The sequence below is a fragment of the Stegodyphus dumicola genome, chromosome X1 (assembly GCF_044657685.1).
Source record: "Stegodyphus dumicola isolate Sdum_Otavi_A_Nest chromosome X1, ASM4465768v1".
Classification (NCBI taxonomy): Eukaryota; Metazoa; Arthropoda; class Arachnida; order Araneae; family Eresidae; genus Stegodyphus; species Stegodyphus dumicola.
The window spans coordinates 4,699,387-4,725,415 of record NC_140780.1 but is presented as its reverse complement, the minus strand read 5'-3'; the positions used below and the strand labels follow the sequence as shown (position 1 = coordinate 4,725,415).

General features: G+C 30.9%; 1 long non-coding RNA gene across 1 annotated transcript in view; it reads right to left on the bottom strand.

Moving 5' to 3' along the window:
* Window positions 1-20,213, bottom strand: part of LOC146993059 (uncharacterized) — a 57,199-nt gene extending 36,986 nt beyond the window's left edge. The window contains exon 1 of the long non-coding RNA XR_015038595.1: window positions 19,302-20,213. This is a non-coding gene — a long non-coding RNA (uncharacterized LOC146993059). The remainder of the gene's footprint in view (window positions 1-19,301) is intronic.
* Window positions 20,214-26,029: the final 5,816 nt, after the last annotated feature.

The window sequence follows — 26,029 nt, the reverse complement described above, 5'->3', positions numbered from 1 at the left end:
GTCCGGGTTCGAGCCCAGCTTTAATACACCAAGCCAAGACACATCAAATGCCATTGAATGATACAGCATTTTGAAATGATGTAAAAAATTTAAATGCTATTTTCTGGAAGCACTATTGTAATTACCTACATACTAAACTTCTAAGCAAAAATTAAAGAAAACTACGATACTCTTTTTCTTTAGAAGGAATCAAAGTCATATACTAATGTACGGATGCTCAACGTATTGTACTATAAAACCTAAACATAGGAATAAAATTTTGTCAGCTATGTGAGATGTCCAATAAAGAGGAATTCCGTACATTGTAGAATAGAACCTACGTCTGAAAACCGATGAATGGTAAAACATAATTCAAATACTTTACTTTTAGCACTGAAGCAGGTATTCTACATTTAACTGCCTTAATTCACATACAGAATTAATAATATAATAGCTCAAAATATTGTAAGAACAAAAGACGCATTACATAAACATTAAAAGAAATCTATATACATTTATTAGTATTACGAGGCTTTATTCTGAAATATTATAAGGTCACTTTCAATGAAATGATAGAAATTTTCACTCAGGGAAGGGACATTCTGTCTGGCTGCCTAGGCTGTATCCAACTCTTGTTACAAAAGTTTCATAGAAGAATTTTAAAAATCCAGAAACGAAACTTATGAAGAAATTATTGAACATACCTGGTTCTACGATTTAGCCATTCTTACAGACATAATAACTAAATCTTAAACTTGAGGGGGAGGAGAGAACTAAACTAAAGTCTTTGAATTAAAGGTCTTATAAATTCATTTTAAATCAAATTAATTTTGTGAAAATATTACACAAATATAAGGAATATACATTTTTAACATAATGTAATGTACGTTTTGCCACTTTGAAAATCTCGAGAACTAAAGCGTGAAATATAAGAAAACTGAAACAAACATTTGAAAAATCTCATCGAGCTTAAGTTAATTTCTAAATTAGATGTTTTGAGTGTATTTAAAATTAGGCCAACTACTTCATTCACTTCAAACCCATTACATAATACTAGTATTTAAGAAAAATGGTAAAAGATTGCAAATATGTTAAATAACAATTCTACTGATCTAGAAATGGAAGTAACTGATTTTCATCCTAATTAAGATCAAGAATATCACAAAAAGCCATTTGAATAGTCCTAGATCAGAAAAATCATGACCTGTTAAACTTCTAAAAAGATAAATTCCTGCTTTCGATCTACTAAAAGATGTGAAAGAGGATTTTCAACAACGAACTTGTTAAAAATCAATGTTCAGATACAGGATAACAAACAAACATCCGAACGACTGCATCGATTTAGCCATAACATGGCATGTACCAGAGGGAAAGAAAAACTCGCAGAAGAAATGCAGTGTACAAATTATAACATTCAAGCATTTCTAGTGGAAATAAAGTTAATATAAAACAAGTATTACCAGCCACAGATGTGTTTTTGCTCTGCACTATTTCTCCATTCTTTTCCTCTTCGTTCGTTTTCTTTCATGATATCATGTTCTGCAATCCAAGAGTGCACAAAAATGATGACAAATTACACTAGAAGAGACCAAGGGGGGAAAAGGAATCATTAGATTTTAACTACTTTGATAATAAAGAATAATTATACACACACAGAAATATCTAATATTGTTTCTTAATATATAAAACTTCAAAAGTAGCCTTCTTTGTTTTAAATTCCAGCAATGTGCTACATTGTTACTAAAATCATGACTGCAGTCGATAGAAAAGCAAATGATTTTCCTAATACGACAAAAGTACAGTAAGCGAAGGGGGATTTTAATGTATGGGTACAACATGAACAATAAAAGAAAAAAAATTAGACAGTTATTACGGATACACAGAATAAAAGGGATAATGATCTTCGAGAGTAAATAATTTCAGCGCTGCAAAATGATGGCACCAAAAGACAATAAGCAGGTAATTTTAAGTAACAAATAAACAAAATAAACTTTACTGTTAGCTTTACTGAAGCAGATGTTATATATTAAACAATCTTAATTCACACACAGAATTAGTGACATAACAGATCAAAAAAGAGTAATAATCAAACTCGCAATATATTAACATTAAAATAGCTATACATATATATATTTTTATAGATTTTTTTTTAGAAAGGGCTGAAAAACACCATTCTAAAAACAGATTTCGAAGAACATCTTGGAAACAAAAGTCATTAACCATAAAAAAATATTTCATTCAGAATTTTAACGTAAGAACCGTTTCTATTTTTAAGTTCTTTACTTAGGTACTTTTATCCATGAGAGAGGAACGCTTAACCCAATGTACAAGAAATTATCCTGAAATATTACGTCACTTTAATGAAATTATAGCAATATTTCAGTCAGAGAAAGAACATACTGACTGGCTGTCCGGGTTCGAGCCCAGCTTTAATACACCAAGCCAAGACACATCAAATGCCATTGAATGATACAGCATTTTGAAATGATGTAAAAAATTTAAATGCTATTTTCTGGAAGCACTATTGTAATTACCTACATACTAAACTTCTAAGCAAAAATTAAAGAAAACTACGATACTCTTTTTCTTTAGAAGGAATCAAAGTCATATACTAATGTACGGATGCTCAACGTATTGTACTATAAAACCTAAACATAGGAATAAAATTTTGTCAGCTATGTGAGATGTCCAATAAAGAGGAATTCCGTACATTGTAGAATAGAACCTACGTCTGAAAACCGATGAATGGTAAAACATAATTCAAATACTTTACTTTTAGCACTGAAGCAGGTATTCTACATTTAACTGCCTTAATTCACATACAGAATTAATAATATAATAGCTCAAAATATTGTAAGAACAAAAGACGCATTACATAAACATTAAAAGAAATCTATATACATTTATTAGTATTACGAGGCTTTATTCTGAAATATTATAAGGTCACTTTCAATGAAATGATAGAAATTTTCACTCAGGGAAGGGACATTCTGTCTGGCTGCCTAGGCTGTATCCAACTCTTGTTACAAAAGTTTCATAGAAGAATTTTAAAAATCCAGAAACGAAACTTATGAAGAAATTATTGAACATACCTGGTTCTACGATTTAGCCATTCTTACAGACATAATAACTAAATCTTAAACTTGAGGGGGAGGAGAGAACTAAACTAAAGTCTTTGAATTAAAGGTCTTATAAATTCATTTTAAATCAAATTAATTTTGTGAAAATATTACACAAATATAAGGAATATACATTTTTAACATAATGTAATGTACGTTTTGCCACTTTGAAAATCTCGAGAACTAAAGCGTGAAATATAAGAAAACTGAAACAAACATTTGAAAAATCTCATCGAGCTTAAGTTAATTTCTAAATTAGATGTTTTGAGTGTATTTAAAATTAGGCCAACTACTTCATTCACTTCAAACCCATTACATAATACTAGTATTTAAGAAAAATGGTAAAAGATTGCAAATATGTTAAATAACAATTCTACTGATCTAGAAATGGAAGTAACTGATTTTCATCCTAATTAAGATCAAGAATATCACAAAAAGCCATTTGAATAGTCCTAGATCAGAAAAATCATGACCTGTTAAACTTCTAAAAAGATAAATTCCTGCTTTCGATCTACTAAAAGATGTGAAAGAGGATTTTCAACAACGAACTTGTTAAAAATCAATGTTCAGATACAGGATAACAAACAAACATCCGAACGACTGCATCGATTTAGCCATAACATGGCATGTACCAGAGGGAAAGAAAAACTCGCAGAAGAAATGCAGTGTACAAATTATAACATTCAAGCATTTCTAGTGGAAATAAAGTTAATATAAAACAAGTATTACCAGCCACAGATGTGTTTTTGCTCTGCACTATTTCTCCATTCTTTTCCTCTTCGTTCGTTTTCTTTCATGATATCATGTTCTGCAATCCAAGAGTGCACAAAAATGATGACAAATTACACTAGAAGAGGCCAAGGGGGGAAAAGGAATCATTAGATTTTAACTACTTTGATAATAAAGAATAATTATACACACACAGAAATATCTAATATTGTTTCTTAATATATAAAACTTCAAAAGTAGCCTTCTTTGTTTTAAATTCCAGCAATGTGCTACATTGTTACTAAAATCATGACTGCAGTCGATAGAAAAGCAAATGATTTTCCTAATAAGACAAAAGAACAGTAAGCGAAGGGGGATTTTAATGTATGGGTACAACATGAACAATAAAAGAAAAAAAATTAGACAGTTATTACGGATACACAGAATAAAAGCGATAATGATCTTCGAGAGTAAATAATTTCAGTGCTGCAAAAAGAGGGCACCAAAAGACAACAAGCAGGTAATTTTAAATGACAAATAAACAAAATAAACTTTACTGTTAGCTTTGAAGCAGGTGTTATATATTAAACAATCTTAATTCACACACAGAATTAGTGACATAACAGATCAAAAAAGAGTAATAATCAAACTCGCAATATATTAACATTAAAATAGCTATACATATATATATTTTTATAGATTTTTTTTTTTAGAAAGGGCTCAAAAACAAAATTCTAAAAACAGATTTCGAAGAACATCATGGAAACAAAAGTCATTAACCATAAAAAAATATTTCATTCAGAATATTAACGTAAGAACCGTTTCTATTTTTAAGTTCTTTACTTAGGTACTCTTATCCATGAGAGAGGAACGCTTAGTCCAATGTACAAGAAATTATCCTGAAATATTACGTCACTTTAATGAAATTACAGCAATATTTCACTCAGAGAAAGAACATATTGACTAGCTGCCCGGGTTCGAGCCCAGCTTTAATACACCAAGCCAAGACACATCAAATGCCATTGAATGGTACAGCATTTTGAAATGATGCGAAAAATTTAAATGCTATTTTCTGGAAGCACTATTGTAATTACCTACATACTAAACTTCTAAGCAAAAATTAAAGAAAACTAAGATACTCTTTTTCTTTAGAAGGAATCAAAGTCATATACTAATGTACGGATGCTCAACGTATTGTACTATAAAACCTAAACATAGGAATAAAATTTTGTCAGCTATGTGAGATGTCCAATAAAGAGGAATTCCGTAAATTGTAGAATAGAACCTACGTCTGAAAACAGATGAATGGTAAAACATAATTCAAATACTTTACTTTTAGCACTGAAGCAGGTATTCTACATTTAACTACCTTAATTCACATACAGAATTAGTAATACAATAGCTCAAAATATTGTAAGAACAAAAGACGCATTACATAAACATTAAAAGAAATCTATATACATTTATTAGTATTACGAGGGTTTATTCTGAAATATTATAAGGTCACTTTCAATGAAATGATAGAAATTTTCACTCAGGGAAGGGACATTCTGTCTGGTTGCCTAGGTTGTATCCCAGCTCTTGTTACAAAAGTTTCATAGAAGAATTTTAAAAATCCAGAAACGAAACTTATGAAGAAATTATTGAACATACCTGGTTCTACGATTTAGCTATTCTTACAGACATAATAACTAAATCTTAAACTTGAGGGGGAGGAGAGAACTAAACTAAAGTCTTTGAATTAAAGGTCTTATAAATTCATTTTAAATCAAATTAATTTTGTGAAAATATTACACAAATATAAGGAATATACATTTTTACCATAATGTAATGTACGTTTTACCACTTTGAAAATCTCGAGAACTAAAGCGTGAAATATAAGAAAACTGAAACAAACATTTGAAAAATCTCATCGAACTTAAGTGAGTTTCTAAATTAGATGTTTTGAGTGTATTTAAAATTAGGGCAACTACTTCGTTCACTTCAAACCCATTACATAATACTAGTATTTAAGAAAAATGGTGAAAGATTGCAAATATGTTAAATAACAATTCTACTGATCTAGAAATGGAAGTAACTGATTTTCATCCTAATTAAGATCAAGAATATCACAAAAAGCCATTTGAATAGTCCTAGATCAGAAAAATCATGACCTGTTAAACTTTTAAAAAGATAAATTTCTGCTTTCGATCTACTAAAAAATGTGAAAGAGGATTTTCATCAACGAACTTGTTAAAAATCAATGTTCAGATACAAGATAACAAACAAACATCCGAACGACTGCATCGATTTAGCCATAACATGGCATGTACCAGAGGGAAAGAAAAACTCGCAGAAGAAATGCAGTGTACAAATTATAACATTCAAGCATTTCTAGTGGAAATAAAGTTAATATAAAACAAGTATTACCAGCCACAGATGTGTTTTTGCTCTGCACTATTTCTCCATTCTTTTCCTCTTCGTTCGTTTTCTTTCATGATATCATGTTCTGCAATCCAAGAGTGCACAAAAATGATGACAAATTACACTAGAAGAGGCCAAGGGGGGAAAAGGAATCATTAGATTTTAACTACTTTGATAATAAAGAATAATTATACACACACAGAAATATCTAATATTGTTTCTTAATATATAAAACTTCAAAAGTAGCCTTCTTTGTTTTAAATTCCAGCAATGTGCTACATTGTTACTAAAATCATGACTGCAGTCGATAGAAAAGCAAATGATTTTCCTAATAAGACAAAAGAACAGTAAGCGAAGGGGGATTTTAATGTATGGGTACAACATGAACAATAAAAGAAAAAAAATTAGACAGTTATTACGGATACACAGAATAAAAGCGATAATGATCTTCGAGAGTAAATAATTTCAGTGCTGCAAAAAGAGGGCACCAAAAGACAACAAGCAGGTAATTTTAAATGACAAATAAACAAAATAAACTTTACTGTTAGCTTTGAAGCAGGTGTTATATATTAAACAATCTTAATTCACACACAGAATTAGTGACATAACAGATCAAAAAAGAGTAATAATCAAACTCGCAATATATTAACATTAAAATAGCTATACATATATATATTTTTATAGATTTTTTTTTTAGAAAGGGCTGAAAAACACCATTCTAAAAACAGATTTCGAAGAACATCTTGGAAACAAAAGTCATTAACCATAAAAAAATATTTCATTCAGAATTTTAACGTAAGAACCGTTTCTATTTTTAAGTTCTTTACTTAGGTACTTTTATCCCATGAGAGAGGAACGCTTAACCCAATGTACAAGAAATTATCCTGAAATATTACGTCACTTTAATGAAATTATAGCAATATTTCAGTCAGAGAAAGAACATACTGACTGGCTGTCCGGGTTCGAGCCCAGCTTTAATACACCAAGCCAAGACACATCAAATGCCATTGAATGATACAGCATTTTGAAATGATGCAAAAAATTTAAACGCAATTTTGTGGAAGCACTATTGTAATTACCTACGTACTAAAATTTTGATTAAAAATTTAAAAAAACTAAGATACACATTTTCTTTAGAAGGAAACATAGTCATATACTAATGTACGGATGCTCAACGTATAGTACTATAAAACCTAAACATAGTAATGAAATTTTGTCAGCTATGTGAGATGTCCAATAAAGAGGAATTCCGTAAATCGTAGAATAGAACCTACGTCTGAAAACAGATGAATGGTAAAACATAATTCAAATACTTTACTTTTAGCACTGAAGCAGGTATTCTACATTTAACTGCCATAATTCACATACAGAATTAGTAATACAATAGCTCAAAATATTGTAAGAACAAAAGACGCATTACATAAACATTAAAAGAAATCTATATACATTTATTAGTATTACGAGGGTTTATTCTGAAATATTATAAGGTCACTTTCAATGAAATGATAGAAATTTTCACTCAGGGAAGGGACATTCTGTCTGGCTGCCTAGGTTGTATCCCAGCTCTTGTTACAAAAGTTTCATAGAAGAATTTTAAAAATCCAGAAACGAAACTTATGAAGAAATTATTGAACATACCTGGTTCTACGATTTAGCTATTCTTACAGACATAATAACTAAATCTTAAACTTGAGGGGGAGGAGAGAACTAAACTAAAGTCTTTGAATTAAAGGTCTTATAAATTCATTTTAAATCAAATTAATTTTGTGAAAATATTACACAAATATAAGGAATATACATTTTTACCATAATGTAATGTACGTTTTACCACTTTGAAAATCTCGAGAACTAAAGCGTGAAATATAAGAAAACTGAAACAAACATTTGAAAAATCTCATCGAACTTAAGTGAGTTTCTAAATTAGATGTTTTGAGTGTATTTAAAATTAGGGCAACTACTTCGTTCACTTCAAACCCATTACATAATACTAGTATTTAAGAAAAATGGTGAAAGATTGCAAATATGTTAAATAACAATTCTACTGATCTAGAAATGGAAGTAACTGATTTTCATCCTAATTAAGATCAAGAATATCACAAAAAGCCATTTGAATAGTCCTAGATCAGAAAAATCATGACCTGTTAAACTTTTAAAAAGATAAATTTCTGCTTTCGATCTACTAAAAAATGTGAAAGAGGATTTTCATCAACGAACTTGTTAAAAATCAATGTTCAGATACAAGATAACAAACAAACATCCGAACGACTGCATCGATTTAGCCATAACATGGCATGTACCAGAGGGAAAGAAAAACTCGCAGAAGAAATGCAGTGTACAAATTATAACATTCAAGCATTTCTAGTGGAAATAAAGTTAATATAAAACAAGTATTACCAGCCACAGATGTGTTTTTGCTCTGCACTATTTCTCCATTCTTTTCCTCTTCGTTCGTTTTCTTTCATGATATCATGTTCTGCAATCCAAGAGTGCACAAAAATGATGACAAATTACACCAGAAGAGGCCAAGGGGGGAAAAGGAATCATTAGATTTTAACTACTTTGATAATAAAGAATAATTATACACACACAGAAATATCTAATATTGTTTCTTAATATATAAAACTTCAAAAGTAGCCTTCTTTGTTTTAAATTCCAGCAATGTGCTACATTGTTACTAAAATCATGACTGCAGTTGATAGAAAAGCAAATGATTTTCCTAATAAGACAAAAGAACAGTAAGCGAAGGGGGATTTTAATGTATGGGTACAACATGAACAATAAAAGAAAAAAAATTAGACAGTTATTACGGATACACAGAATAAAAGCGATAATGATCTTCGAGAGTAAATAATTTCAGTGCTGCAAAAAGAGGGCACCAAAAGACAACAAGCAGGTAATTTTAAATGACAAATAAACAAAATAAACTTTACTGTTAGCTTTGAAGCAGGTGTTATATATTAAACAATCTTAATTCACACACAGAATTAGTGACATAACAGATCAAAAAAGAGTAATAATCAAACTCGCAATATATTAACATTAAAATAGCTATACATATATATATTTTTATAGATTTTTTTTTAGAAAGGGCTCAAAAACACCATTCTAAAAACAGATTTCAAAGAACATCTTGGAAACAAAAGTCATTAACCATAAAAGAAATATTTCATTCAGAATTTTAACGTAAGAACCGTTTCTATTTTTAAGTTCTTTACTTAGGTACTTTTATCCATGAGAGAGGAACGCTTAGTCCAATGTACAAGAAATTATCCTGAAATATTACGCCACTTTAATGAAATTATAGCAATATTTCACTCAGAGAAAGAACATATTGACTGGCTGCCCGGGTTCAAGCCCAGCTTTAATACACCAAGCCAAGACACATCAAATGCCATTGAATGATACAGCATTTAGAAATGATGCAAAAAATTTAAATGCTATTTTCTGGAAGCACTATTGTAATTACCGACATACTAAAATTTTGAGCAAAAATTAAAGAAAACTAAGATACTCTTTTTCTTTAGAAGGAATCAAAGTCATATACTAATGTACGGATGCTCAACGTATAGTACTATAAAACCTAAACATAGTAATGAAATTTTGTCAGCTATGTGAGATGTCCAATAAAGAGGAATTCCGTAAATCGTAGAATAGAACCTACGTCTGAAAACAGATGAATGGTAAAACATAATTCAAATACTTTACTTTTAGCACTGAAGCAGGTATTCTACATTTAACTGCCATAATTCACATACAGAATTAGTAATACAATAGCTCAAAATATTGTAAGAACAAAAGACGCATTACATAAACATTAAAAGAAATCTATATACATTTATTAGTATTACGAGGGTTTATTCTGAAATATTATAAGGTCACTTTCAATGAAATGATAGAAATTTTCACTCAGGGAAAGGACATTCTGTCTGGCTGCCTAGGTTGTATCCCAGCTCTTGTTACAAAAGTTTCATAGAAGAATTTTAAAAATCCAGAAACGAAACTTATGAAGAAATTATTGAACATACCTGGTTCTACGATTTAGCTATTCTTACAGACATAATAACTAAATCTTAAACTTGAGGGGGAGGAGAGAACTAAACTAAAGTCTTTGAATTAAAGGTCTTATAAATTCATTTTAAATCAAATTAATTTTGTGAAAATATTACACAAATATAAGGAATATACATTTTTACCATAATGTAATGTACGTTTTACCACTTTGAAAATCTCGAGAACTAAAGCGTGAAATATAAGAAAACTGAAACAAACATTTGAAAAATCTCATCGAACTTAAGTGAGTTTCTAAATTAGATGTTTTGAGTGTATTTAAAATTAGGGCAACTACTTCGTTCACTTCAAACCCATTACATAATACTAGTATTTAAGAAAAATGGTGAAAGATTGCAAATATGTTAAATAACAATTCTACTGATCTAGAAATGGAAGTAACTGATTTTCATCCTAATTAAGATCAAGAATATCACAAAAAGCCATTTGAATAGTCCTAGATCAGAAAAATCATGACCTGTTAAACTTTTAAAAAGATAAATTTCTGCTTTCGATCTACTAAAAAATGTGAAAGAGGATTTTCATCAACGAACTTGTTAAAAATCAATGTTCAGATACAAGATAACAAACAAGCATCCGAACGACTGCATGGATTTAGCCATAACATGGCATGTACCAGAGGGAAAGAAAAACTCGCAGAAGAAATGCAGTGTACAAATTATAACATTCAAGCATTTCTAGTGGAAATAAAGTTAATATAAAACAAGAATTACCAGCCACAGATGTGTTTTTGCTCTGCACTATTTCTCCATTCTTTTCCTCTTCGTTCTTTCTCTTTCATGATATCATGTTCTGCAATCCAAGAGTGCACAAAAATGATGACAAATTACACTAGAAGAGGCCAAGGGGGGAAAAGGAATCATTAGATTTTAACTACTTTGATAATAAAGAATAATTATACACACACAGAAATATCTAATATTGTTTCTTAATATATAAAACTTCAAAAGTAGCCTTCTTTGTTTTAAATTCCAGCAATGTGCTACATTGTTACTAAAATCATGACTGCAGTCGATAGAAAAGCAAATGATTTTCCTAATACGACAAAAGTACAGTAAGCGAAGGGGGATTTTAATGTATGGGTACAACATGAACAATGAAAGAAAAAAATTAGACAGTTATTACGGATACACAGAATAAAAGGGATAATGATCTTCAAGAAGAGTAAATAATTTCAGCGCTGGTAAAAAGATGGCATCAAAAGACAATAAGCAGGTAATTTTAAGTAAAAAATAAACAAAATAAACTTTACTGTTAGCTTTACTGAAGCAGATGTTATATATTAAACAATCTTAATTCACACACAGAATTAGTGACATAACAGATCAAAAAAGAGTAATAATCAAACTCGCAATATATTAACATTAAAATAGCTATACATATATATATTTTTATAGATTTTTTTTTTTAGAAAGGGCTCAAAAACAAAATTCTAAAAACAGATTTCGAAGAACATCATGGAAACAAAAGTCATTAACCATAAAAAAATATTTCATTCAGAATATTAACGTAAGAACCGTTTCTATTTTTAAGTTCTTTACTTAGGTACTCTTATCCATGAGAGAGGAACGCTTAGTCCAATGTACAAGAAATTATCCTGAAATATTACGTCACTTTAATGAAATTACAGCAATATTTCACTCAGAGAAAGAACATATTGACTAGCTGCCCGGGTTCGAGCCCAGCTTTAATACACCAAGCCAAGACACATCAAATGCCATTGAATGGTACAGCATTTTGAAATGATGCGAAAAATTTAAATGCTATTTTCTGGAAGCACTATTGTAATTACCTACATACTAAACTTCTAAGCAAAAATTAAAGAAAACTAAGATACTCTTTTTCTTTAGAAGGAATCAAAGTCATATACTAATGTACGGATGCTCAACGTATTGTACTATAAAACCTAAACATAGGAATAAAATTTTGTCAGCTATGTGAGATGTCCAATAAAGAGGAATTCCGTAAATTGTAGAATAGAACCTACGTCTGAAAACAGATGAATGGTAAAACATAATTCAAATACTTTACTTTTAGCACTGAAGCAGGTATTCTACATTTAACTACCTTAATTCACATACAGAATTAGTAATACAATAGCTCAAAATATTGTAAGAACAAAAGACGCATTACATAAACATTAAAAGAAATCTATATACATTTATTAGTATTACGAGGGTTTATTCTGAAATATTATAAGGTCACTTTCAATGAAATGATAGAAATTTTCACTCAGGGAAGGGACATTCTGTCTGGCTGCCTAGGTTGTATCCCAGCTCTTGTTACAAAAGTTTCATAGAAGAATTTTAAAAATCCAGAAACGAAACTTATGAAGAAATTATTGAACATACCTGGTTCTACGATTTAGCCATTCTTACAGACATAATAACTAAATCTTAAACTTGAGGGGGAGGAGAGAACTAAACTAAAGTCTTTGAATTAAAGGTCTTATAAATTCATTTTAAATCAAATTAATTTTGTGAAAATATTACACAAATATAAGGAATATACATTTTTAACATAATGTAATGTACGTTTTGCCACTTTGAAAATCTCGAGAACTAAAGCGTGAAATATAAGAAAACTGAAACAAACATTTGAAAAATCTCATCGAGCTTAAGTTAGTTTCTAAATTAGATGTTTTGAGTGTATTTAAAATTAGGCCAACTACTTCATTCACTTCAAACCCATTACATAATACTAGTATTTAAGAAAAATGGTAAAAGATTGCAAATATGTTAAATAACAATTCTACTGATCTAGAAATGGAAGTAACTGATTTGCATCCTAATTAAGATCAAGAATATCACAAAAAGCCATTTGAATAGTCCTAGATCAGAAAAATCATGACCTGTTAAACTTCTAAAAAGATAAATTCCTGCTTTCGATCTACTAAAAGATGTGAAAGAGGATTTTCAACAACGAACTTGTTAAAAATCAATGTTCAGATACAGGATAACAAACAAACATCCGAACGACTGCATGGATTTAGCCATAACATGGCATGTACCAGAGGGAAAGAAAAACTCGCAGAAGAAATGCAGTGTACAAATTATAACATTCAAGCATTTCTAGTGCAAATGAAGTTAATATAAAACAAGAATTACCAGCCACAGATGTGTTTTTGCTCTGCACTATTTCTCCATTCTTTTCCTCTTCGTTCGTTTTCTTTCATGATATCATGTTCTGCAATCCAAGAGTGCACAAAAATGATGACAAATTACACTAGAAGAGGCCAAGGGGGGAAAGGAATCATTAGATTTTAACTACTTTGATAATAAAGAATAATTATACACACACAGAAATATCTAATATTGTTTCTTAATATATAAAACTTCAAAAGCAGCCTTCTTTGTTTTAAATTCCAGCAATGTGCTACATTGTTACTAAAATCATGACTGCAGTCGATAGAAAAGCAAATGATTTTCCTAATAAGACAAAAGAACAGTAAGCGAAGGGGGATTTTAATGTATGGGTACAACATGAACAATAAAAGAAAAAAAATTAGACAGTTATTACGGATACACAGAATAAAAGCGATAATGATCTTCGAGAGTAAATAATTTCAGCGCTGCAAAAAGAGGGCACCAAAAGACAACAAGCAGGTAATTTTAAATGACAAATAAACAAAATAAACTTTACTGTTAGCTTTGAAGCAGGTGTTATATATTAAACAATCTTAATTCACACACAGAATTAGTGACATAACAGATCAAAAAAGAGTAATAATCAAACTCGCAATATATTAACATTAAAATAGCTATACATATATATATTTTTATAGATTTTTTTTTTAGAAAGGGCTGAAAAACACCATTCTAAAAACAGATTTCGAAGAACATCTTGGAAACAAAAGTCATTAACCATAAAAAAATATTTCATTCAGAATTTTAACGTAAGAACCGTTTCTATTTTTAAGTTCTTTACTTAGGTACTTTTATCCCATGAGAGAGGAACGCTTAACCCAATGTACAAGAAATTATCCTGAAATATTACGTCACTTTAATGAAATTATAGCAATATTTCAGTCAGAGAAAGAACATACTGACTGGCTGTCCGGGTTCGAGCCCAGCTTTAATACACCAAGCCAAGACACATCAAATGCCATTGAATGATACAGCATTTTGAAATGATGCAAAAAATTTAAACGCAATTTTGTGGAAGCACTATTGTAATTACCTACGTACTAAAATTTTGATTAAAAATTTAAAAAAACTAAGATACACATTTTCTTTAGAAGGAAACATAGTCATATACTAATTTACATATGCTCAACGTACTGTACCATAAAACCTTAACATAGGAATGAAATTTTGTCACATATGTGAGATGTCCAAGAAAGAGAAATTCTGTAAATTGTAGAATAGAGCCTACGTCTGAAAACAGATGAACGGTAAAACATAATTCAAATACTTTACTTTTAGCACTGAAGCAGGTATTCTACATTAAACTGTCTTAATTCACATACAGAATTAGTAATATAATAGCTCAAAATATTGTAAGAACCAAACACGCATTACATAAACATTAAAAAAAAATCTATATACATTTATTAGTGTCACGAGGGTTTATTCTGAAATATTATAAGGTCACTTTCAATGAAATGATAGAAATTTTTACTCAGGGAAGGGACATTCTGTCTGGCTGCCTAGGTTCCATCCCAGCTTTTGTTACAAAAGTTTCATAGAAGAATTTTAAAAATCCAGAAACGAAACTCATGAAGAAATTATTGAACATACCTGGTTCTATGATTTAGCCATTCTTACATACATAATAACTAAATCTTAAACTTGAGGGGAAGGAGAGAACTAAACTCAAGTCTTTGAATTAAAGGTATTATAAATTCATTTTAAATCAAATTAATTTTGTGAAAATATTACAAATATAAGGAATATACATTTTTACCATAATGTAATGTACGTTTTGCCACTTTGAAAATCTCGAGAACTAAAGCGTGAATTATAAGAAAACTGAAACAAACATTTGGAAAGTCTCATCGAGCTTAAGTTAGTTTCTAAGTTAGATGTTTTGAGTGTATTTAAAATTAGACCAACTACTTCATTCACTTCAAACACATTACATAATACTAGTATTTTAGAAAAATGGTAAAAGATTGCAAATATGTTAAATAACAATTCTACTGATCTAGAAATGGAAGTAACTGATTTTCATCCTAATTAAGATGAACAATATCACAAAAAGCCATTTGAATAGTCCTAGATCAGAAAAATCATTAAGTGTTAAACTTTTAAAAAAATAAATTTCTAATTTCGATCTAATAAAAAATGTGAAAGAGGATTTTCAACAACGAACTTGTTAAAATCAATGTTCAGATACAAGATAACAAACAAACATTCGAAAGACTGCATGGATTTAGCCATAACATCGCATGTACCAGAAGGAAAGAAAAACTCGCCGAAGAAATGCAGTGTTAAATTTTACATTAAAATATGATTTCCCTGTATTTAACTTTCATCTTGCTGAATTTTTGTAAATAATACAAAGAGTATACCTTTTCTTTAACATATTATACCACACATTTTTATACTTTGTGTAATGTACTTATAACTGAAATATTAAAAGTGCAATATATAATTGTAGCTAGCCAAAATTTTATAAACTCAAAATTGGCTCCCATTAAGTTAAAGTTGCGCATAACTACACCAAGGCAAGGAATGCAATTTTATGTTTTTGTCTGTATTTCGTTTCATTTTCATATAGAAAGAGTTAAAAAAAGGCTATCTAGGTAACAAAATTTAAACACACATTTTCAGTAAAAATTACAGAATAACAGATTTTGTTTCCCTGAAGACGCAACACCTCGCTATTCCAGCTATGATACAGACTACATACTTTCAGAGAGAAATAACTTTCTTAAACAGGGAATCCATATACATACTTTAATCTGTTTTTACACAAGTACTGTTTATGACTAATCCATGGTCCAGGAGTAAAATACTTTATAGTACATCCATCTAAATTTTTATTATTTCCAGTCATATGTATAGAATGTTTATTTACCACGAATAAACTTCCAATCTGCATTCCAAATACCTCATACGATTCTTCAAGTCACGTTTCGTAGTCTATCATTTTTAATACGGCAGGTACTTGCTGAGCGCAGACTTGTAAAGCGTGATTTTGCGTACAGCAGTACCTTCAAGAATTCAATTTAATTTGTCCACTGCTAGAATTTCATTCATACGTGGTTCAACATTCATCCATCAACACCGGAAATAATTTATCTGCTACTTTAAACAATTTCCATCGACTGAAAATGAAGTTTAAAAAATCTTACAAATCTCAAAAGCAAAGAATGCCGAAGAATTTTCACATATGGAAGACAGAGAAGTCAAACAATGAATCAGAAAATTACAAACGAAAAATTGGGTGCTTATAAAACCCCTAGATAATAAAAGCACTCATTACGAAGAAGAGCTCTTAACTGAAGATAAGATGAAGGAATTGTTAAATAACACAAAAGCAACATCTGATCTTTTAGCGGGGATTGACCCAATTAAAGAAAAAACAGAACACTTTAAAAGAACTACTGGGAAACCTGTGCTCTTTACAGCGACACGGTTGCAGTTGCATCAGTCATTATTATAAGCAAAAGACATCAGCTTTTTCAAAAAATAATTCTGTCATGCATTTGCCAAGAGAACGGAATAAAGTCCAAAAGAAACTTTCAGAGTGCTTTTCAAAACAAAGTTCAAAGTTAATCTGCAGAATTTTACTTCGATAATAACAAAACATCTCTGATTTGATTTCAAAATGAATTTTTACTTATGGAATCAATTTTAAATAGATCTTCGCAAATTGGTTCATAAAACTTCACAATTTTTGCCAAAATAGTTCAGATTAAGGGAAAAATATAATAAAGTATGCTTAAAACAATTAATAAAAAGCACATTTTGAGCAGCCTTAACAGAAGACAGTTTGGCTCCACTAACTTTCTTTACGAGCACTCATTAAATTTTTATTTACATTTCTTTTTTGTTCAACATTTAACTTTCAATGGTTTTAAGAGAAACAGCACTTGATAGAGAGACTCTAAATTCAGAAAAGACAAACAAAATTAATTTATACACAGGCAGTGCAATTACACTGACCTGTTGGGAAGAGAAGACCCCGTTGGATAGGGAAAATATTAGGCCACACAAAGAGGAAAATGTTTAGCCTCTTCCTCGTAATGCGAAAGGAGGCCACTTGGGAAAATTTACACTACAGCAGTAATTTTGAAATCACTACGAAGCAACAGAACTCTCAGACTTCTGATAATTATAGCATTATTTTACTTTTTTAAATTGTTGCCACCGAATATTATCGCCCTGTGTTACATTTAAAGAAATTAAATAATGAAGAATCTGCATAAATATATGTATGTTTCTAGCATTGAGATAAAACAACGGTACATACAACCATCCAATTTTGAAACTTCAAATTATTTGAAGTTTTAATTAATCTCCACGGTTAGTTTTACGTCGAATCACTTTTGTTGTCCTTTTCCCTTTTCCAATAACAAGCCCCATAAAATAGTTACTATAAAAAAGAAAATCACTAAATGCTACTCTTACAAAATCCAGCTCATGTCATTTTGCGCATACAACTTCAAATTAATGAAGCAGCATTAAAAAATGTGTGTTCTGTTTTTAAGAGGGTTAGTTTGTTAAACAACACAAGAGTGATCAAATTTAAATGAAAATCTAAATAGTTTATGCTTTGCCGAATGGCAACCAACTGACACTTGGAATATAAAAAATATATTATTTAGAGCAGGGACAACACACTTCATTTCAACAGTGAGTTTTACTATTAAATTTAAAAGCCAACTATTTCACAATTTGTTTAGTGTCAACATAATATTTGCTCGCGTAATAATCACTCTCACATAATACTCGCACCCTCCTTTTGAAGCAGAAAAATTCGCCAAAAGTGTACAATGTCATGTAATAGATTTCTCCGCATAATAGTCACACCTAGAATCTCACAATGAAAAATGGCAAAAGTGCGACTAATAGTAAATACGGTATTTCTTTTACACCTTCGAGTTTTTGATTAAATTTTAAGTGCATTTGCCTTATGTTTCTACGAACAGTTACGTTTCAGAATGTTAAAAAAAATAAACAAATAATAATAATAATAATTTTCTTTGCACTTAATGCCACTATACCCGCTGCTGCACCCTCCTCCGCCCATCTTTTCAAGCTCCTTTTTCCGAAGACATCGTGGACACCGTTCTTCTGGTGAATGTCTGCCATCACCCTGGAAATGTGTAGTCATGGGGGGGTGGCGAAGGCAGGGGCTTTCCGCCGCTTGAAATATTCCTATCAAAAATACTTTCATTCTCTTTCCGAAGAATTTGCCAACAACTTTCTTCTGGAAAACATCTCTCAGCACCCTAGAAATTTGAATGAGGAACTAAAAAGTATCCTAATTGATTTCTAGAGGCATAGCAATCTTATTTAAAGATTTGAAGGTACATACGTTTGCATACAAACTTTTGTATTTTTATTTATGCTTCGAATAAATTTTAATAATTAACAGAAACAGGCTAGATTGTGATTGACTGTTTTCTCAAGTTATGTGCCACTGCCTATATTTTCTATCAAAGCTCCAAAATTTTCACAAAGTTCTTACCGGATCAACATTATTGGCTTTCGCAGCAGGCTTTAATTAAGCCAATAATTGGGTTTAATGGGTTTACATGGCACATACGGGATGTGGCGACTTTAATGATGATCAGTTAACGCGGCATTTATGATGAGCAGTAAATGAATCATATTGGTGTTAGTAATAATTTTCAAAATCTCACCAAGCGTGTACCATGTTCTAGGATTTTACCAATAATTGACTGAGGAAAGTAAGAAACATGTTATATATTTCTAAACGAGGTAATTTTACAGTTACATTAAGCAATGCTTTACAAAATATTAAATAATTGCATCCATACATGAAGCCCAGTCATCACAGTCATAAAAACAAAATTGTTGGCCTATTAAAAGTGGCAGGTTTGTGTCTTACTTCAAGCATTAGAAATTGAAGCCATTTTTCTAAAACATCTACCTCAGAATGGACATTCTGCACAGTTAAGAAAGTAACTTGAATTCCTTATATTATTCATATATCCTTCACTGTAAAACAGAAAGAGTTACTTCTTAAATCTAAATTATAAACAGCAAAACTCATCACGCAAGCAGTATGACAGGAAATTATATACAAAATAAAACATGTGTACCGGATTCTGATTCTAATCCAGTACGACACATTACTCAAAATATCTAATACTCGTCTGAACTCAAAAAATCGTTATTACTATTCAACATCAACATATTAGATGCATGTTCCCTGTTAGAATAAATTACTTCAAACGTTAAAAATTTAAACAAATTTTCAAAGAATTTTACCTGTGAATAAAGATTTTGCACAATTCTCTCGACACGTCAATACAGGCAAGCTTTTCTCAATGTGAATAAAATTTGAGAAATCACTGCCTGTAAATTCAGTCCTCTGTGAGTCACAGTTTATGTAATTAAGCATTTAGATGTATGGCAAACAAAAAGATGGATTTAATTTTTGATGGCCAAATACGTGTTATGGGTCGATTAAAAGTTCCTGTGAATAATAATTTTTTCAATTGCTTAGACCTCTTTCCTTCATAAACCACTTGTCATGGCCTGAAAGTTGGCTTTAAACAAGTTTGCATTTCTCCTTTATTCAGCCAGTTTGTAATTGAAAACAACATTTCGTCTTCAAACTTTGCAAAGATTCACAAAATTTCTGTTTTGTTTTTCAAATAAGCAACATAGTTTCATCCTACTCCAGGTTTGTTGCGCTTTTTGTTGTACCTCAATAAAAGAAAATTTGGCTAAATCGCAGAATAGGCTGCATCAGTCGATGCTGTGTTTACTTCTCTTATGCTTGGACATGCCTTTTTATGACGTAATATTGGTTACGCCTCTCCTTAAAAACAAGTTATAAGTATGCTATAGCTTCGTATTTAAAGAAAACTTAAATGAAGTTTTAACTGAGTTGAAATGGTAGGTTTATAATGTTCTGCGCGAGATTTTTTTAAATTATAAATCTACTTTTGTGTGGTGTGTGGTAGTGTTAGCATTTAACGCAACGAATTATCTCTGACAAATATGTTATTAAGATACCAAACGATTGAAAACGATCATTACCAAACGATTGAAAATATTGAATGCATGAGTTAAAAATTATAACCGTAACTTCTGAAAATACAGAAAAGAATTCTTTTGCTTAAAGGGAGGGCGCTGCGATCACCGAGGCAAGCGGCTGGACGTTCGCAGCGCTCCGTAAAAAAGTGAAAAAAATTCCTTTCCCCTTGGGGAATATCAATTAAATTACATTGAAATACTGATTCTTCTACAATACCTACACGTTTTCAAAAGTTTTTCAGTTGCGATGTTGATGAGAATGAAACAGCGGACAATGTGAGGAAGTACAACGAAAGGCTGGAATTTTAAGATAAGTACCCTTCTTTCATCTAAACTCAATCAAATTTCTATAAATATGTGCCTTTAAATCAATAAATTTTAACTTTTAATCAGTTTTTAGCATTAAAAAATACTTGAAATTGCTTATTGCCTGTGGCTTCCTTTGTTAAACAATTCCGAACAGACGCCAACGTTATCAGTTCATGTCTGTCGTCACTTACAAAGCCCCCTTATCTTGCTTTGAGGAATCTCGTGAGAGGGAAAATAGGGGACTCACGGCATCGCGCTATTTCCTCTCGGATCCTCTGGATTCTTTTTTTTTTTTAGATCGCTTAAATATTTTTTGCCTTTAAATAATATTATACCTCACCGATTTTTTCTCATACTGTTCCTTGCTATCTGTTAAATGTCCATATGTAACGGATAGATTATTCGTCACTGCCTTAAATAAATTCTTAGAACTATGAGCTTATATAAACAACAGTGTCCCTCATTGTGTAATTAATTAAGTAATTAATTGTGTAATTAATTAATTAAGTAGTAATAAATTATGATAGCAAAATAATAAATCTTGTAATAAATTATGATATATAAATTAATAAATACTATGTTTAATTTGTGTTTTTAATACATATACTCAGTAATTTACATACACACACACACATATATATATATATATCTTTTTTTTTTTTTTTTGTTTGTGTGTGTGTGTGTGTGTACGGTTGTGGTCTTGTATTGTATATGGTTCTATCTTGTTTGTCTGCTGCTGTTTTTTGCAAAAATGTATGAAAATGTTGGGAACTAAAATAGCACAATTTACTTTAGTTAAATTAATATATACTTTGTATGATGACTTTTGTTGATATCTCAGGATGCAATACATATTACTTTGCACGTACTCAGCATACATATTACTTTGTATTTCATGCTAAATACCTTGATACGAAGCAATTTAACACCATCAATATTTTTTTCTCCCCTAGTAACACATCTATTCATCATTACCAAACACACTCACCACACACACACACACACACACACACACACACACACACACACTTGTGAGACACTATTTATTGTAAATGAAGACAAATTTTCCTCCTTTAAACTACACTCATGGACACAATCGTATTTTAGGATATTTTCTACTTCTTTTCCTTTTCTTTCTATAGGCCCTTTTTTTTTTTTTTTTTTTCCTCTCTATTATTTTGGGGCCATTTATTTTAAATTTTATTTTGTCCCATCTTTTCTTCCTGACCTTTTGAACTCGTGCAAGATGTACGAAGTTCCCTTTTTACTCTCCTCAGATACGAAATTGCCCCCTTTCTATATACCTTTCCTTCGCACCTATGCTTGATTTTTCGCCCATCGGTGCAGAAAGACTTAGCGGGTGCAAAACAAGACATCTGTCTACTTTGTCTGTCTGTCTTAAAGGACAAGAAGCGGGAGGGCTGCGTGATCACCGAGGCAAGCGGCAGGACGATCGCTGCGCTCCGTAAAAAAGTGAAAATATTTCCTTTCCTCTTGGTGATTATCAATTAAATTTCGTTGAAAAATGTTTATTTTTCCCCTACAAAACCTATATCATTCCAATGAATTTCGGCTCCGATGTTGACGAGAATAAAACAGCGGACAACGTAAGGATGTACTCCAAAAGCCTGGAATTTTAAGATAAGTACTTTTCTTTCATTTAAACTAAATCAAATTTCTATAAATAAGTGCCTTTAAATCAATAAATCTTAATTTTTCCTCAGTTTAAAGCATTCAAAAATACTTGAAATTGCCATTGCTTGTGGCTTCCTTTGTGTATCAACTCGAAACAGACGCCAGCGTTATCAGTTCACGTCTGTCAACACTTACAAAGCCCTTAAGGAATCTCGAGAGAGGGAAAATTTGTGGATGAGAGGGATAATTTGGGCATCGCGCTATTTCCCTCTCGGATCTTCTGGATTCTCTTTTCTTTCTAGATCGCTTGAATATAGTTTCGCCTTTAAATAATATTATACCTCACCGATTTTTTCTCATACTGTTCTTTGCTATCTGTTAAATGTCCATATGTAAGGGATGGTTTATTCTTCACCGCCTTAAATGAATTTTTAGAACTATGAGCTTATATAAATAACAGTGTGCCTCATTGTGTTATATTAACATTGTTTAACTAGTAATAAATTATGATAGTAAAATAATTAATCTTGTAATAAAATATGATAGTTAAATTAATAAATACTGTTTAATTTGTGTTTTTAATACATATACTCAGTAATTTACACACATAAATATATATATATATATATATATTTTTTGGTGTGTGCGGTTGTGGTCTTGTATTGTATATGGTTCTATGTTGTTACTCTGCTGCTGCTTTTTGAAAAATGTATGAAAATGTTGAGAATGAAAGTAGCATAAGTTACTTTGGTTAAATTAATATATACTTTGTTTGATGACCTTTGTTGATATCTCAGGATGCAAGCGTACATATTACTTTATATTCCATGCTAAATACCTTGATACGAAGCATTTTAACACCGTCAATATTTGTTTTTTCCCCAGTAACACATCTATTCACAATTACCAAACACACTCACTACACAAACACACCTGTGAGACACTATTTATTGTAAATGAAGACAGTTTCTTCTCCTTTTAACTACACTCATGGACACAATCGTATTTTAGGATATTTTCTACTTCCTTTCCTTTTCTTTCTATAGGCACTTTTTTTTTCTTTTCTTTTTCCCTCTATTATTTTTGGGCCATTTATTTTAAATTTTATTTTGTCCCATCTTTTATTATTGGCCTTTTGAACTCGTACAAGATGTACGAAGTTCCTTTTTACTCTCGTCAAATACGAAATTGCACCTCTTTCTATATACCTTTCCTTCGCACCTATGCTTGATTTTTCGCCCATCGGTGCAGAAAGACTTAGCGGGTGCAAAACAAGACATCTGTCTACTTTGTCTGTCTGTCTGTCTGTTTTTGCTTAAAGAGACGAAAGCTGGAGGCAGTGTCTAAACATAGCTCCAAAATTTTTTAAATAACTGTTTCAGTAAATATTTTCAACTCTCTAAAAAAGTTTAATGCACCTTTCCTATGCAATGTCTCACTCATCAAATTGAAAAAGGAAACTTCGCTTCATCGAAACTTCAGGTGTTTTGTTAGCTGTTTACTATCAACACGAGAAATCCAAAAGAGGCCCTGACATGGAACATTCAGATAAGTAACATTCTGTTCTCTATACAATATATGTTTCTCTATCACTAGAGTGCAATTAAATTTTTTTATTTATTATTTTTCATAAGATTCTAGCATTATACAATAGTTAGTAATAGTAGCAAGTCATGTGGTTCTTTTCTTCGTAACTATTCCGTACAGACGCCACATTCCTTATCAGTAGTCCGTTCTTATCAGCAATTCACACCCTTCGGACGCCCCCTCTTCGTGCTTAGGAATTTCTTGAGAGGGAAAAAATGGGGATCTCTTGACCAACGATGAGTATAGATTGTGATTTTTGTAACTAAGATCCTCGACTTTTTTTTTTTTTTTTAGGTCTCAAACTTAGAATTATGAGCAAATATAAATACAGTGTGACGGAATTTGTTAAAGTTGTACTATAATAAATTACAATGGTTAAATTAATAAATTAATTTTATATTTAACTAATATTTAAGAAAAATAAACTGTGTAATTTATTTTTGCTTTAATGCTCTCACACTGTGTATGGATTTATGATTTTGTCAATTACTGTTTTTATGAAATATACATGAATTTTTTGGGAACGGTAATATTTAATGTTACTTTAGTTAAAATATTATGTACATCTCTGTGATGATATATGTCTTTTCTTGTTAGGTCTCAAGATAACGGCATACACATTACCATGTAGGAATTCATTCATTTATTATTTTTTTTTAACTTAGCTAAAGTTTGCTTCTTAAAGACACGAATTTTTGCAGATGAACTCCTTAACTACACTCATGGACACAATCGTATTTTAGGGTATTTTCTACTTCTTTTCCTTTTCTTTCTATAGGCCCCTTTTTTCCCCCTCTATTATTTTTGGGCCATTTAATTTAAATTTTATTTTGTCCCATCTTTTCTTTCTGGCCTTTTGAACTCGTACAAAATGTACGAAGTTCCTTTTCACTCTCCTCAAATACGAAATTGCCCCTCTTTCTATATACCTTTCCTTCGCACGTATGCTTGATTTTTCGCCCATCGGTGCAGAAAGACTTAGCGGGTGCAAAACAAGACATCTGTCTACTTTGTCTGTCTGTCTTTTGCTTAAAGAATGTTTTGATTATTGATGAGTGTGTCAAAATCGGTTCTTACTGCAGAATGGATGAGTATTTGAATCTGGATTTTTTTAATCAGTTGGAACGAAGAGGCAAAAAGAGCGTTATTGAGTAGTGTATGGAGAAAAGTTTGATTGCAATATCGTATAAATGCCCAATTTGTGGAACAAATATGAAACTACTAGAGAGACGGTTTTGAGACGTATAGACGATTTTGAGTGGTGCGCAATGCCGAGCTTGTGCAACTCTGAGATTTTTTTTAAAGTGAAAATTGATCGATGTGAACATGGGCAAAGCCAATGCTGTGCGCGATGCCGATTTTGTGCAACTCTGTAATTTTTTTTAAAGTGAAAATAGATCGTTGTGCACATAGGCAAAGTCAATGTGGTGCGAAATGCCGAGTTTGAGCAATTCTCTGATTTTTCGTTAAGTGAAACTAGATGGATGAGCACATGGACACCGAGTTTGTGGAATTCTTTGATGTTTTTCAAGCGAATACGAATCGTTGTGTAAAAGGGAAAACGAGGTTGTGTGTGATGCCGAGCAGTAATGTAACTTTATATATGTGCAATGTTTAACATATCGTTTGTGTATTTAAAATTTGTATTGTTGTTTTAATTGTGAATTATATTTAAGACGTCATTTTTCATTTAAATTGTATTTTTAATTTTTTGGTTTTGATATGTTTATAACGCTTTCCGACTTACGATATATATCGATAGCCCGACGATCTACTCAACAGTAGCAAAACTGTAAACTTTAACCCTTGAAGTAACGTTTACCTCATATTTTAATACGTAGTGTTTGGTATGGTAATTGCACTTGATAATATGACTTCATTGATAATATGTGGTATGTGCGTATGTGAAATATTGCTTTGTGTTCCAAGATTGTAGTATTTATGTTATTATATTATTTTCTTTCATTCTGAGAAATTAGATTTTTTTATTTATTAATGCGTAGAATTCTAGTATGCCTACACAGAATATGGCGTGATTTA